The sequence below is a fragment of the Schistocerca cancellata genome, chromosome 7 (genome assembly GCF_023864275.1).
Source record: "Schistocerca cancellata isolate TAMUIC-IGC-003103 chromosome 7, iqSchCanc2.1, whole genome shotgun sequence".
In the NCBI taxonomy this organism is placed as follows: Eukaryota; Metazoa; Arthropoda; class Insecta; order Orthoptera; family Acrididae; genus Schistocerca; species Schistocerca cancellata.
The window spans coordinates 186,474,260-186,490,225 of NC_064632.1; the positions used below are offsets into that span (position 1 = coordinate 186,474,260).

Genomic DNA, 15,966 nt, shown 5'->3' on the forward strand with positions numbered 1-15,966 from the left:
CAGTTATTATAAATATTTCACAAACTAGCTCAAAAATTATACAAAAGTACATACTAAAATGTGAATGCCACCTACATGTGAGTAACGTGGAGCATGTAACTTAGACACATGCTAAGATGACACTAGCTAGTTAAGGATACCAGTGCAACATAAATGACAAGCTAACTAGTTGGTGGCATTGGTTGTGTGGCATAAGCTGTACATATTGACTTGTAAGTTGTTGTGAATGAGTTGTTTGAGATATTAAGATTAAGTAGCCAGAAAGACAATTAGCACAATATGAGCACATATGTAACCTAAGGACACCTGGTACGCTAGGAAGGAGAAGCCTATGTGGTTGGCAGTAGAAGAAGCTTTTGGATGGAACAGAGGTCAGGAGGACGGCAAGTGATTGTGTGGGCGTCAAGTCATGTGAATCTTTATAAGTGGCACAGCCAGTGCTGCTAGTGAGTCCCAACCCAGTCTGCCTCAGATGCTAGACCTGTGTTAGTCTGCCCATATTAGGGGATTAGTTTCTTGTGGCATTTTGCTGCACAGGCTACATGCAGGATTGTGAAACATAGCAAGTGAGTGTCTCGTAGGGTTTGAGAGTTGTTCTTTATACTATTTTATTGTTGAGCCTCAGTCGTTTATCGGAGTGTTTCATCCTTTTCCAACTGAGTTTTCTTATCTGCAAATAATCCAACTTGCATTCTCAGACACTTGGTCTATGAGCTGGATGAGTCACTTCACAATTGAAGACAGTGTCAGCTCCCATCCTCATTTTCTGACAGGACACTACAAAGTTGCAGGTGACAGAAAATAGGAAGGTGTAGTCAAGAGAGTATCATTAACATTAGAACAGATGTATTACATAAGTGCTGAAAAGTTCAAAGAAAACTTGAGTTTAATTTCAAACATGTACCTAACTCAAACAATTAAAGTTTGTGGTGACTTTAATTTACCCTTGAAATGTTAGCAAATACATGTTTAAATACAGAGGTAAGAATAAAACATCATACAAAACTGTGCTAAATGCATTCTCTGAAAATTAGTTCGAGCAGTTAGTTTATGAGGCCAAGTGAATAGTAAACAGTTGTAGAAACACACTTGACCACTGAACAACAAATAATCCTGAGCTAAGCCGGCTGGGGTGGCTGAGTGGTTCTAGACGCTACACTCTGGAACTGCGCGACCAATATGGTCGCAGGTTCGAATCCTGCTTTGGGCGTGGATGTGTGTTATGTCCTTAGGTTAGTTATTTTTAAGTAATTCTAAATTCTATGGGACTGATGACCTCAGAAGTTAAGTCTCATAGTGCTCAGAGCCAATCCTGAGCCAATAATAACCGTCAAAACTTATGCAGGGATTGGTGAACAGCGGTTGTTGTAACGAGATTGAATATTGATATACCCAAATCCTCCAAAAGTAAACGAAAAATATACTATTAAAAAAAGCAGATAAAAATGGTACTGGCGGCATTAAAGCTGTGAGGACAGGTCGTGAGTCGTGCTTGGGTAGCTCAGTTGGTAGAGCACTTGCCCACAAAAGGCAAAGGTCCCGAGTTCGAGTCTCGGTCAGGCAAACAATTTTAATCTGCCAGGAAGTTTCATCTCAGTGCACACTCCACTGTAGAGTGAAAATTTCATTCTAGAAACATCCCCCAGGCTGTGGCTAAGCCATGTCTCCACAATATCCTTTCTTCCAGGAGTGCTAGTTCTGCAAGGTTCGCAGGAGAGCTTCTGTGAAGTTTGGGAGGTGGGAGACGAGGTACTGGTGGTATTAAAGCTGTGAGGACGGGGCGTGAATCGTGCTTGGGTATTTCAGTTGGTAGAGCACTTGCCCGCAAAAGCCAAAGGTCCCTAGTTCGGATCTCGGTCCGGCACACAGTTTTAATCTGCCAGCAAGTTTCATATCAGTGCACACTCCGCTGTAGAGTGAAAATTTAATTCTAAAAATTCACCTGTCGACATCCTCAGAGACAATCTCCACTCCTTCCAAATTAACAACGTAAGTTTGGACCAAATGTGACTTGAATTCGAAGAAATAGTAGCGACAGCAATTCAGAGATTTATACCAAATAAATTAACAAACAATGGAGCTGATCCTCATTGGTACACAAAATGGGTCAGAACAACGTTGCAGAAACAAAGAAGAAAGCATACCAAAGTTAAACAGACGCAAAATCCCCAAGATTCGCGCTCTTTTACAGAAGCTCGAAATTTAACGTAAACCTCAATGTGAGATGCTTATAACAGTCTCTACAACGAAACGTTGTCTCGAAACCTGGCAGAAAATCCAAGGAGACTCTGGTCGTATGTGAATTATGCTACTAGCAAGACACAACCAATACCTTCTCTGTGCGATAACAATGGAAATATTATCGACTTTTGTGCTGCCTAAGCAAAGTTACTAAACACAACCTTCCAAAATTGCTTCACCAAAGAAGACGAATAAATATTCCAGAATTCGAATTAAGAACTGCTGCAAATATGAGTAATGTAAAAATGGATAACCTTGGCGTAGTGAAGCAACTTAAATCACTTAATAAAAACAAGTCTTCTGGTCCAGGCTGCACACCAATTAGGTTCCTTTCAGAGTATGCTGATGTAATAGCTCCATACTTAACAATCATATATAACTGTTCGCTCAACGAAAGATCCATACCCAATGACTGGAAAGTTGCACATGTCACACCAATATTCAAGAAAGGTAGTATGAATAATCCGCTATATTACAGGCCCATATCATTAACATCGATATGCAAGAGCATTTTGGAACATACATTGTATTCGAAATTATACATTACCTCGAAGAGGACAGTCTATTGACACACAGTCTACATGGATTTAGAAAACATGATTCTTTGGGAACACTACTAGCTCTTTACTCACACAAAGCCTTGAGTGCTATTGACAAAGGATTTCAATTTGATACCACATTTCTAGATTTACAGGTCTTTGACACTGTACCACACAAGGCGCTTGTAATGAAATTGCATGCTTCTGGAATATTGTCTTAGTTATGTGACTGGATTCGTGATTTCCTGCCAGAAACCTCACAGTTCATAATAATTTTGGAAAGTCACCGAGTAAAACAGATATGATTTCTAGCGTTCCCCAAGGCCTTTGCTGTTCCATATCTATATAAATGATTTAGGAGACAATCTGAGCAGCTGTCTTAAGTTGATCGCAGATGATGCTGCCGTTTATCGACTACTAGAGTCGTCAGAAGATCAAAACAAATAGCAAAACGACTTAGAAAAGATATCTGTATGGTGCAAATTGGCAATTGACCCTAAATAGCGAAAAGTGTGAGGTCACCCATATGAGTGCTCAAAGGAGTCAATTAAACTACGATTACACAATAAATCAGTCAAATCTAAAGGCTGAAAATTCCACTAAATACCTAGGAATTACAATTATGAGCGACTGAAGTTGGAAGGAACACATAGAGAATGTTGCGGGGAAGGCTAACCAGAGACTGAATTTTATTGCCAGGACACTTAGAAAATGTAACAGATCTACTAAGGAGACTGCCTACCCTACTCTTCTTCATCTTCTTTTATAATACCGCTGTGTAGTGTGGGATCCTTACCAGATAGGACTGATGGAGTACATCTAGAAAGTTCAAAGAAGGGCAGTACGTTTTGTATTATCACGAAATAGGAGAGAAAGTGTTACTGAAATGATACAGGATTTGAGGAGGACATCATTAAAACAAAGGCGTTTTTCGTTGCTATGGTATCTTCTCACGAAATTTAAATAACCAACTTTCTCCTTTGAACGTGAAAATATTTTGTTGACGCCAACCTACATAGGGAGAAACAATCGTCATAATAAAAAAAGGGAAATCAGAGCTTACATAGAAAGATATTGGTGTTCGTTTTTTCTGTGGATTGCACGGATTTAAAATATTAGACAGTTAGTGTGTAGGTGATTAGATGAACCCTCTGCCAGGCACTTAAATGTGATTTGTAGTGTATCCATGTAGATGTAGATGTAGGCAAGAGAGAGGGAGAGCAATAGAGGGTCCCAGGAAGGAAGAAAGGGGAGGGGGGCAACTATCAATGGGTTATGGAAGATTAGTTTAGTAGTGGCAGGAAGGCAACCTTGATATGAAAATACCTAACAAAATTAGAAATGCGGTAACATACCCTCACTGGATCTTATATATGAAAGGTGCTTATGTAAAAGAGAAAACAATTTCATGTAACAAGCACAGTATGGCTAAAGATGGGGTGGGAGGCAGTGAGAGAATGCTCAAAGGGGAGGGGGGTTGGTGTAGCTAGGAGAAGGAAGGGGAAGTCATGAAAATCTAGTGAGAATATTGTTAAAAATTAACTAAATTAATGAAACTTTCCTATGTAATAAAAGCCTGCCTAACATTAACAAGCTTACAAAATGCATAAATTTGGATGCTGACGAAGTCAAATCGGCAAACTTTGTCAGAATCACATAAAATATATAAATAATATATAAATAATAAAGAATAAAAGTTTATCTTCATTGTTTCTTTCAGATCTGTTCAGAAAACTGCCAGTCATTAATTTCAATCTGTGATCAATTTAGTAGCAATATAGAAGAAGTTATTGGAATTTCTGCAAAGTTATTTTACCTTAAACAGTATTCCTCCTTCCAAAAGTAAATTCATTTAAATGTCAAAATTACTATTCAAGTTTATTGATAGTATTGTATAAAGATAGAAACTTGTTTTCATATACATTGTTACATTCCAAAGTTATGTGCTTATGCGCTCCCTCAGCGGAGAATAGTGGAGGACAATATGGTCGCCTTTTTGTAGGTCACTTGTTTAAAATTATCTTTCATTTAATTCCAAAAGTTAATTTGTGAAACATGGAACAAAATTTGGTCTTTCAGAGCTGGCTAATGAGCTTCGTAGAGTTAGTCAGTTTTTACAGGTGATAAGTCTCAGTAAGTGATCAATGCTCTCATTGGGTCTTGCACAGCAGAGTGTTTAAGACAAGAAGTGCGACTGTGTACGGAAAGTGGGTCATGTTCTACATGGGACTGAACCCCCAATGAATGTTGTGCTTCAATGACAAAGTTAGAGTTGCAATTTATTTTGTGCCTTATCCAAATTAAATATCTTCTGTAGGACTGACTACAGGTCGAAAAGTATATTGTTTATCACTTAGTAACTGTTTTAGATAAAGTATGAATATTGTGTGTAGTGTTTTGCAAATGCTCAACTGAGTGAAGTCACAGCAAAATACGTTCTGGAAAGCACAGGACAGGGTTTATGACCCGCGTTTTTATGAATGGCTGCTGACTGACTGGCAACGGTAGCTAAAAATAGCCAAATCTGATGGTGTAGAATTAGTGTGTGGCTGCCAATTCTAGCAAAACTACCACAATAAAATTTCAATCACTCACTGAATTTCGTAGATCCTTGCAAGAAACAAAGTCCATTGACGAGAATAGGGGTAGTTCTGCTTGACATTACAGAGACTGAAAATAAATAACACCAATTACATTGTCGAGAATAGGGGTAGTTCTGCTTGACATTACAGAGACAGAAATTAAATAACACGACTTACATTTTGAGCGAAAGTGACATCAAAGTAACAGCATAAAATCAACATAATTTGGGTTCATCATTGAGGGTACTACGCTTTACACACAAATCTTAACTATATTATCAATTATCATTTTTTGTACTGTTGTAGTCTGCTTTTTTGTCATCATTAATTTTCGACTTGTTCATGGTAAACCAAGCCTTGGACTCACTGAATAGGATTTCTGCTTGTTGAACAGCCTGAATTATATTCTTCACGTTTTCAGAACAAGACTGTAATTTCCACAAATGAAAATCAGTAACAGAAGATATATTATTACAGATGCCTGTGGCAGATGATGTTAACTTCTTTCGCCTGAATCTGCTCCTTGCACTGATGTAATCTGTTTTCTGTTATTCAGGTAGGATTCAATAGTTGCAGAATAGCTCCGTCAATACCATGTAGTTTTAGCTTTCTGAAAAGGGGTTTATTTGGGATACAGTCGAATGTGTTACTTAGGTCACAAGATACTGGTGCTATAGACTCTTTGTCTTCAATCCCCTGATTTATATTTGTAACTATGTCTAGTATTACTGCTGACATTGCCCTCTCTTGCAAAGATCATGCTGTGCATCATGAAAGATGTTATGTCCCTCAAAATAACTCAATAGCTGACCTTTCTTGTGGTCTCCATCAACTTAGGTAACAATACTATTATAGATATAGGACTATATCTAGATACTTCATGTAGATCATCTTTCTTGCAAACTGGTACCATGAATTTTACTTTTAGGAAGTGTGGTAATTCTCCAGTGTGGAGACATTTATTTATTAGTACTTTCAGTGGTTGAGCAGTTTCGTAAATTATAGTTTTTAACATAATAAAGGACATGTCTTTTGGATACACTGTCTTACATATTACCATACTGCACTTATTTCCATTTTTCCCCACTGCTGAGACAGCATTATATAATTTCGCTGTCCAAATAACAGAGTCTTTAAACTGTAAAATGTCACCAAAGGAATTTTCTGTGACTTATCCAAAGCATTTGATTGTGTGAACCATGACATTATGTTACAGAAGTTACAGTTCTGTGGTATAAATGGAACAGCATATGAGTGATTTAAGTCACATCCACAGAACCGCAAATAAAAAGTTTGTTTGTATGGTTTAAGTGATTTAAGGAAGTTTCCCTCTTCATCTAACTGGAGTGAAATTACATTAGGTAGTCCACAGCGTTCGATCATGGGTCCCCTTCTGTTCTAGATATATTTGAATTATCTCCCTTCTTATCTGAAGCAAAAAACTAAACTGACACTGTTTATTGATGATAGAAGTACCAACATTAATCTGGTAAAAATAAATTCCAATAGAAAAGATACAAATAATGTGTTTGGAGAAGTTATAGATTTGTTTTTTGCGAATGGGCTTTCTCTGAACTTTGAAAAACACAGTACATCCAATTTTCTACTGCAAGGAATACACTTCCTTCAATAAATAAAACATATTAACAGAAGTCAGTAGCCAGGGTGGAGCACACTAGCTTTTTGGGTGTACGTATAGATGAGAATCTTAATTGGAAAATTCATAGTTTGGATCTCTGAAATCGACTTGGCTCAGCAACTTTTGCGATCAGTAAAAGTGCCAATTTTGAGGATACAGAAATTAGTAAGCTAACATACTTTGCATACTTTCACTATCTGATGTCATATGGAATAATATTTTGGGGTAACTCAACACAAAAAGTATTCAGTTCAAAAGGAAGTGGGTTAGAATAATGTGTGGAGCTTATAGTCTCACATCTTGTAGGCATCTGTTTAAAAGATTAGAAGTTATTACAACAGTTCACAGTACATTTACTCAGTTATGAAATTTGTCCTGAACAGCATGGACCAGTTTAAAAACAACGTTGACATTGATGATTATAATACCTGAAGAAAGAAATATTTACACTATCCTCTACTTAACCTATCTTTGGCATAGGAAGGAGTAAAATATGCTGCTGTAAGATTTTTCAGTAAATTACCAGATGAAATTAAATGTCTGACAGACAGCAGTAATAGTATCAAAAATAAATTGAAACCATATATCCTTAACAACTCCTTCTACAGTCCAGATGAATTCTTGAATAGGAATAGTCTATTGACATTGGCGCCCTGTTCCACACTGCCCCATTCCATTCCATTAATAGGGGACGTTCATTAACTGACTGAAAATGTCAATTTTTAATTTATTTTTTATTTACTAGTAGAAATTGTGCACAATAAGTTCAAAAATTTCGGTTATGGAATCACATAGAAAGAGCCTGAAGAATAATTAAGCGTGTGACATGATCTTCATGCGACACTCACCTTTTGAAGCAAGACTTCAATAATAGCTCAGTGATCAAGAATTCTATGGATTACTTTCAAATAAACTTGCATGGGATACATCTAGAAGGTCTTTGGTTTCACAGATCATGTGTGACTCTGTTCCATATCTTAGAAACAATAGGTTGGAAGATGGAAAGGGCAGTGATGAACACAACAGATTCACACAAAAGATGACAGATGCCTTTCAAGTGTATTATGGCAAGGCTGTCAGACAGAACATATCAAGTGTAAGTGATATGAAAAGTGTAGTATGGGCTACTTAGTTATGCATGGCGTCATCAGATGAACACCCTATTTATCATTTGTGCCACATTAGCTGGTGTAAACACCTCTAGGCTCAAAGCGAAAACAGCCCCAATATTCACAAGGAGACGCTTCCAAATTATATCAAGCTCACTTACAGGTTTCTGGTTGACCCTGAAGCTCTAAAAAGTATGTTCATGGCAAAACCCAGAACAGAGATGACTCTCTAAATTCACTTATATGGAAACTACGAACTAAAACCACATTTTTGTCTGTCAGAATTGCAAATTATGATGCAATTCTTGTATTTAATGATGGGAACATCGAGAGGATGAAGATATTAGAGAGATTGGACTTTAAGATAAGACATGTCACTCAAAACATTTTGAGAAAAACAGAGTTCCAGCGTCTCTCTGCAGCTGAAAAGTCAATTGAAGTCCTCATAAAAGAAAGAAGTCAGAAAACAAGAGATCAGAAGAGAGGCCTTGAAGGGAAGAAGACCCTTAGAAAAAACCTGGGGCCATTTGAAGGGGTGACATAAGAGAAAAACGTTAGGCTGAACTTTATAAATTTTTTAATTATCTTTATTCAAAGTTAATGTAGCGTTTTAAAAGAATCTTTGAAGGTTATAATTGTGACATTCTGCACAGATATCTCTATAAACCGAATAAATGTTGTCTCAAGAGTGAATTTTGAAATTCTGAGTGCAAGTTGAGACATGGGGCAGGCTGCTTGGAATTTTGCTTGTACTTTATATTATACTTGTAGAATTAAAATTAAAAATTAATTAAATTCTCCTGTTCGAAATACTAAAAAATATCATAAGACAAACTTACTATATGCAGAGAGATTAAACAGAGAAAATTTTCCGGAAATCTCTGGCAAAAAGGCACACACATTACTTTTTTCAAGTAAAATTTTAAATTTCGTAAAAAAGTGAAACATATTTAATCTAAGGAACTTAACAGTGTATGTGTTAATTTCATGTAAGCCATTGTACAAAATTTCATTGCTGTAGCTTCGAAATTGTTGATTTGGCATCTTTTAAATAGTGTATGTTTTTCAAGAACGTCCACCCTTAAAGGGCTGTGTGATTGTCATCATTTGAAATGTCCTGCAGAATATTTTATTGTTTTATACTGTTCTGTCCCATCAAGTGTGAATCGACTCTCATAGTTTGAAGAAACCAAATCAGTTAATTGAAGCGGTTGTCAATTCTGCTTAACTAGAGGACAATTCAGACAGGGCGGAACGAGAGTCACGTCATGTTAAAACAATTCGCAATGCATTTCAAATAGCAGCATTCACACAGGGCGCTAACGGCACGGAAAATCGGTAGTTGACCTATTCTGGCCATACTCATTTAACTTAAGTTTAGGATTTTGTTCTTTTGCGTGGTCAAAGTCTCTATCTTCTTACTTTAGTTTGCTTTGGTGACAAATTCCAAATATTCCCTGACAGTTTGGATAGTTTTTTGCTTAAAAGAGAGCAGATATCGGAAAGCAAAAAATTATTTAGGTTATACAATAACTGAACAGAGTTGACATTTACACTGCTAATAAGATTATTAATCGATGAAGAATTTTTCATTGAAAAACCCTTCTTCAGCAATGAAAACGGCAGGTATATTGCAAGAGCAAAATACAGTTTTCTCACATTATTTGGTTCTTGGAAGAAGAAAACACAGTAGATAAGGCGAACGGGCTAAGTGAAACTTCCTGGCAGATTAAAACTGTGAGCAAGACCGACTCGAACTCTGGACCTTTGCCTTTCGCGGACAAGTGCTCTGTCATCTTCCAGGAAGTTTCATATCAGCGCACACTCCACTGCAGAGTGTAAATCTCATTCTGGAAACATCCCCCAGGCTGTGGCTAAGCCATGTCTCCACAATATCCTTTCTTTCAGAAGTGCTACTTCTGCAAGGTTCACAGGAGAGCTTCTGTAAAGTTTGGAAAGTAGGAGACAAGGTACTGGTAGAAATAAAGCTGTGAGGACGGGGCGTGAGTCGTGCTTGGGTAGCTCACATGGTAGAGCACTTGCCCATGAAAGGCAAAGGTCCCCAGTTCGAGTTTCGGTCCGGCACACAGTTTTAATCTGCCAGGAAGTTTCATATCAGTGCACACTCCGCTGCAGAGTGAAAATCTCATTCTGGAAAGGGCTAAGTGTATTACTTTATAGATAGTATTTATATTTTTCGATGTATGTATTTTCGCTTAAAAATAAATGTGGATGTTTAGACGATAGTTTCCTCTTATTTCACTGTTCAGTACTGTAGTTAGCAGACAAATATTGTCAAGAACATCAGTTATTAATTTAGCTTTTGTATTAATGAATTTTATTATGACTATTTCCTTGATTCCGATACTCTGTTCCGACTTTTTGTATAACGAAAGGCATCTCATAATCTCACTGTCGCCGTTCGGTGGTGGCATAAGGGAATCGACGTCGTGCTGACGCTCAGTCTAGTGTTAAAACGTCACCATTTGACGGTGACGTTGCCCGATGGTCCGCTATTTTCGTTTCATTTTATTTATTTCGAATTCCGGGTATCGATTTTTTGATGAATGAAAAAGATATTCCTTTCTATTGGTGTCTAGTGTTAAGCAGCCTTTTTTGACGGAATATAGAATATTTTATGTGCAAAAATAAAAATTTTGACATCGATTATATAGGTAGTTGTTTCCTTTATGTTTCCATTCCCTGTGTACTAAATGATAGAGATGCTGCAAAATTCCTCTGATGATTATTGCAAGTCATGTCTTCCACGATAGGTTTTCTAAATGTTTCTGTAATGTTTTATCTTCGGCAGGTTTATTTGTAATCTTTGCTGTTAAAATTTGTGTTGGCGCCGTTAGTGTGCGACCGTTTGTGTTGAGTGTGGTGTACATTAAGGAAAAGTTTAATATCGTGAAAGTGCCTGAACGTTGACTGAGGATATTCTTGATTAACAAAAAGGACACCAAATTTAAAATGTCTGCCATAACAGTAGCAGATTTAGATGGTATGTCAGATGCAGAATTGTATAATACGCTTAAAAGCCATGGCTTCGATGTAGGACCAATTGTCGCTTCAACTAGAGGTATTTATAAGAAGAAGTTGATTGAGAAGTTAAAGACGGAGCCTAGCACAACTTTGCCGATTCCTGGTTTAAATTCAAGTAATTACGATAGATCATTTCGTAATGAAGTTCTGAGTCATGCAGTTGAGAAGTCGTTTAGAAGTAGCGTCGAGAGACCTGATTCATCAAATCGTTACGGAGACGCCAATGTCATTACACACACGACTGATAGAAAATCATTCAGTCGCTACACTACAACTTCTGATGCTTACGATGATCAAGAAGGTGATGACCAGGAATTAGAAGAAGAAGATGAGGTGGAGAGATACGAAAGACATTCGCCATTGAAATTGTCACAGTCACATAGCTCATATTCACGGCCAAGCTATGAGACAAGTGGTATTGGCCTTGGACAATCCAGGGCCTCAGAATATGGGAGATCTATTGGGGACAGATCCAGTACAGATTATTCGGACACACGTACTGGAACCGTTGGCGGAAGTTTCCGGAGCAGCCTGGGTGGTCTTGGATCAACGGCTGTGGGTAGCAGCTATAGGTCGAGCATAGGAGAGACTGCTAGTGAAAGAGCTGATAGAATATTGGAAGACATACGTCGAAGGTCAGCATTGTCAACAGGATACAAACCACTTTCAGAAACTGATCGCCTGAGCAGAACACGCGATATTCTGGAACAGGCACGACAGACTGGTCGAGTGAGCAAGTCTCAGACGTATGGAACGCAAAAAAGTGTTCTGTCTGAATATTTGCTAAAAATTGTTATTGGTTTTGTTTTGTTTGTTTGTATATATTTCATTATAACATCAATGACTCAGCCAAACGCAATTCAGGCCATCGACCAGGAAGTCAGTGAAATCCTGAAAGACTCGGATCAACTGGACACAGAGTAAGTTTTTGCATATAGTTTGATGTGTCTTGTTTTTGGCCACAGTTATCAGCAAACCAGGAACATTGCAGTTTGTTACACGAAGATGGTGTGATATGCTAAGGACATCACAGTCCAGTGTCCTTTCTGTGAACAACTTTTTCATACAGTTTTTCAATGACCTTATTATGGGGCAGTGATGTATTGGATCTGCTATATTTGAACTGAGTCAGCATTGTGCTTTAATATGTTATCAGTTTGGTTTTGTAACTTAATGTTACTTGTTACAAGCATATATTTTTGAAGATATGTCTGTTATTTATGTGTAATGCAATATATTGTATACAAACATTCAACAGAACTGCAACCAGAATGTAGAAATATTTTATAGTAATGCAACTGCTTGTACATAGTGTAATTTTGTTTCTGGGCTTATAACAGTAACAATTTGCCATAGGTTTGCGTGTGTAGTCAAAGTGGAATTTTGTATTACTGTTATTTTGAATAAAATCCTATCTTCTAAAAGTATGTTCTTTTAAGAAACAATATTACATCAACTAAATTGCTGCTTACATTATTTCTTTGATGTGTATTCTAATTTTGAGTTATTAAAATCTATTTTCGTTTGATATGCTGTGTATTTGTGTGCAGAGCAGTTTCATTTAATACATTTGTCCATTTACATAAAATTATTCATAGACTTCAGGCTTTTTAAAGATGACAAGATGATTAAGAAATGTTAGGTATCTTGTTTGTGGAGAGTATCTGTAAGCTTAAAGCAGTAATGGATTTTTTAATATCTAAGGTATTTCAGAAATGGTGGGTATATTTGTAATGAAAAGTTGAAGTAAATATCATTTTAAATATTTTGTTGTAGTCAATGGTTAGATACACAGCTGACGTAAGTTGGCATTCGGTGAGGTGACAGGGGGAAACTACCTTTAACGGGAAATATCTTCATGGTAGTTCCCATCAGCCACTGCACTGAGTGTCAACTTAGTTTGCATGAATACTATACTGCCTAACCTTGCAGTTTCCAGGAAGAATTGGACGTGAAAGTTCTTATTGGTATTTTTGCTAGTATATTTGAAATGTTAGAGTGTAGGTGTACATTTATGTTTTAAGCTGAAGACGTGAATATTCCTGCGTGTTCTTTTCCAAAAAGTGATTTTTACTTGAAATATATAGTGAAGACACTGAGCATATTAAGGTTATTTATCAACTAAATTTTTCATCAGTGTTTGGCAGATCGTCCTCCATCCACCATTTTACCACTGATCTCTCTGTGCTGTGCAGTACTAGGACTAAAAATATCTTAATATGGCTTCTGTTGATTGATGATGGGATTTTTGTGATGTTTGAGTCCTTAGCAGATGCTCTTACCAAGCTAGCAGTGACAAAGTTTGCTTACATTGATGCCGCTGGTAGTATTTATTGATGAATAGAATCTATAACAGTGCATTTGTTCACAAATGAAATGTAGCACTCACTACACATTAGTTTGGGAACCCAAAACAATTTGTTGAAAGTAAAGTAAGTAAAGGAGATAGAATTGTTTCAAAAACAAAATGAAGCATTTGAAATAACTTAAATCTTCTCTACTACATATAACTTTGTCATCTGAGTGCCCTAATGTACCCTTCTAAGATTTATGTAACTTCATGTGCTGATAATGGTTACAAAACTCAGTCCATGGCAAGTGATTTATTTGATTATATATTAATAGTTCGTAATATGTCAGAATGGTCCACATATAGAGATATTGGTATATTATTTTTGTTTTTGATAACTTGAAAATTACCCATTTTGCAAACATGAAATTTTGATCATGGTTTGAGTTGTCATCCCTTTCTTACCCTCTTTGGAGGAGGGTAAGAAAGGGATGGCAACTACTCAAATCCTGCCTTTTCCCTTGTGGTGAAAAATCTCGGGCAATTAAGAACAGTCTTTAATATGGCTGCCCAGTTATACTGTTTGCTTATCATAGTATTTTTTGTTTCCTTGGTGAAATACCAGATGTGTCAGTGTTCCTGTACCACAACTTTGCTTGCCTCCATAGAGCAAAGTGATGTGCAAGGAATGAAAGTTCTAGGATGTGCAACCTATTCAAAATATTTTGTTTTCTTTTGCAGTTACAAATACTAATACACATGTAAGTGGAATTGTTATGATTGTGAAGTTTGTGGTTTCGGGCATAATGCCTTTGTGGAGTAAACATCAGATTCCATGCGTCTGCCTTGACCCAAGATGTAAGGGTGTTGTTGTGTGTTATGTCATTACGGTGCAGAGTTTATGAGTTGGTTGTGTTTGTAGATGTTGTCTTCTTGTGTTTGATGGTGCCCTGTGGTGGTGGTGGTGGTGGTGGTGGTGGCGGTGTGTGTGGAAGGGAGGGGGTCACTGAGTGTGATGTACTGTATTGTTTTAATTTGAGCTTTGGTGTTTTGGATGAGTGAAATCGCTAGCAGTGTTTGTAGTTCAAGATGTAATGATTGGAAGTTATTTAAGTGAGTTATCAATTTTTTTAAATCAATTAATTTTTTTTTACATGTTTGGCATTTTCGTTAGGTGTTATTGGTTTGCTGTTTGTGGTGCGGTAAGACGTTTAGTTTATTGTGTGGCTTCTGTTGTTAAGTATGGATATGATGATGAAATACAAGTGGTATATTGCAGTTGGGGAGAGGACATGTCCTTTATTAAATCCCTCCGACATTTGGACTCATTGCTGAGATTGTGAAGTACAGTATTTGCCATGAGAACATTGACCAGAGTTCCGGCGTCTTGGACCAAGGACAGGTACATGTGGCGGTGATGGTGTGATAACGTCTGGCGCTCCGTTAGACTCGGTACCTGGTTCAACAAATCTAGGCTGGTCACGAGAGAGACTGTTTTGCAGACGTACTAATTCTGTTATAGGTTGTTGATTAGTTTGTGTGTGTGCATGAGACTGGAGTGAGTGAGAGAACAGTGTTAGATTGGTTTTCTTTTTGTAGGGAAGTGTTTTCTGAGTATTTTAAATATAGGGGTAAGTTGGGTGGGCCGGGGGTGTCGATTGAGATTGACAAGTGAAGGTTTGGGAAGAGGAAATATGGAAGGGGTAAGTCTCCGGTTGGTTTGTGGGTGAGGGGAAGGGGTATACTGACTGGTGTCAGGGTTTTGGAGGGCCTGACTAAGAGGGAATTGGTGGGGTTGATAATCAGTTTCAGATACTTTTTCATCTTACAGTGGTTTGGGGAAGAGTGGTTTTGATCATTTGGTTGTGAACCATAGTTTGAGAGTTTATAAATTATGAAACTGGGACATGTACTAATACAATAGAGGGGTTTTGAGGCGGCAGTTAAATCAGTCTTAGGGAGGGGGAAGAGGTGCTCTCCTAAACTGCAATTTCATTTAGATGACTATTGCTGGTATTATTGTATTTTTCTTGTTTCTCTGAGGGCTGTGGGTAAGATGGACAGGCTGAGGGTAGTTAGTTTAGGGGTTCAGTACGTGCAGGGGGGGGGGGGGCAATTGTGGGTAATTATTGTAGATTTAGGTGGTTGGGGGGGGATTGTTTTATGATTATGTTGTAGAGGACCTTTTTTGTTACAGTTGTTGACTTTTAAGGTGTGATTGGTTTTCATTTATTTTGTGGTTTTTATTTGTTGGTAGTTTTTTGTTCGGGGGATGACGTGTGGTTTGGTGTTGGTTGGTTGTGGGTGGTGTGGGAGTTTTTCTTGTTTGTGTCTTTCATGTGTGTGTTTGGGGGGGCGGAGGCGGTTATGGTGGTCAACTTAGTGGTAAGTAATTGTTGTTTATTTGGATCTGTTATTTTTTAGTTGTGATGTTTTGTGTATTTATGGTGTGTTGATTGTGTTTTAATTTCTGTAGGGATGTTTGAATTTTGTGTTTTTGAGGTATTGTGGGTTTGGCTTT

The 15,966-nt window shown here is 37.5% G+C and overlaps 1 non-coding gene across 1 annotated transcript; it reads left to right on the forward strand.

The window, feature by feature from the left end:
• Positions 1-1,489: 1,489 nt before the first annotated feature.
• Positions 1,490-1,564, forward strand: Trnal-caa (transfer RNA leucine (anticodon CAA)). The gene has a single exon. It is a non-coding gene; the product is annotated as a tRNA-Leu (tRNA).
• Positions 1,565-15,966: the final 14,402 nt, after the last annotated feature.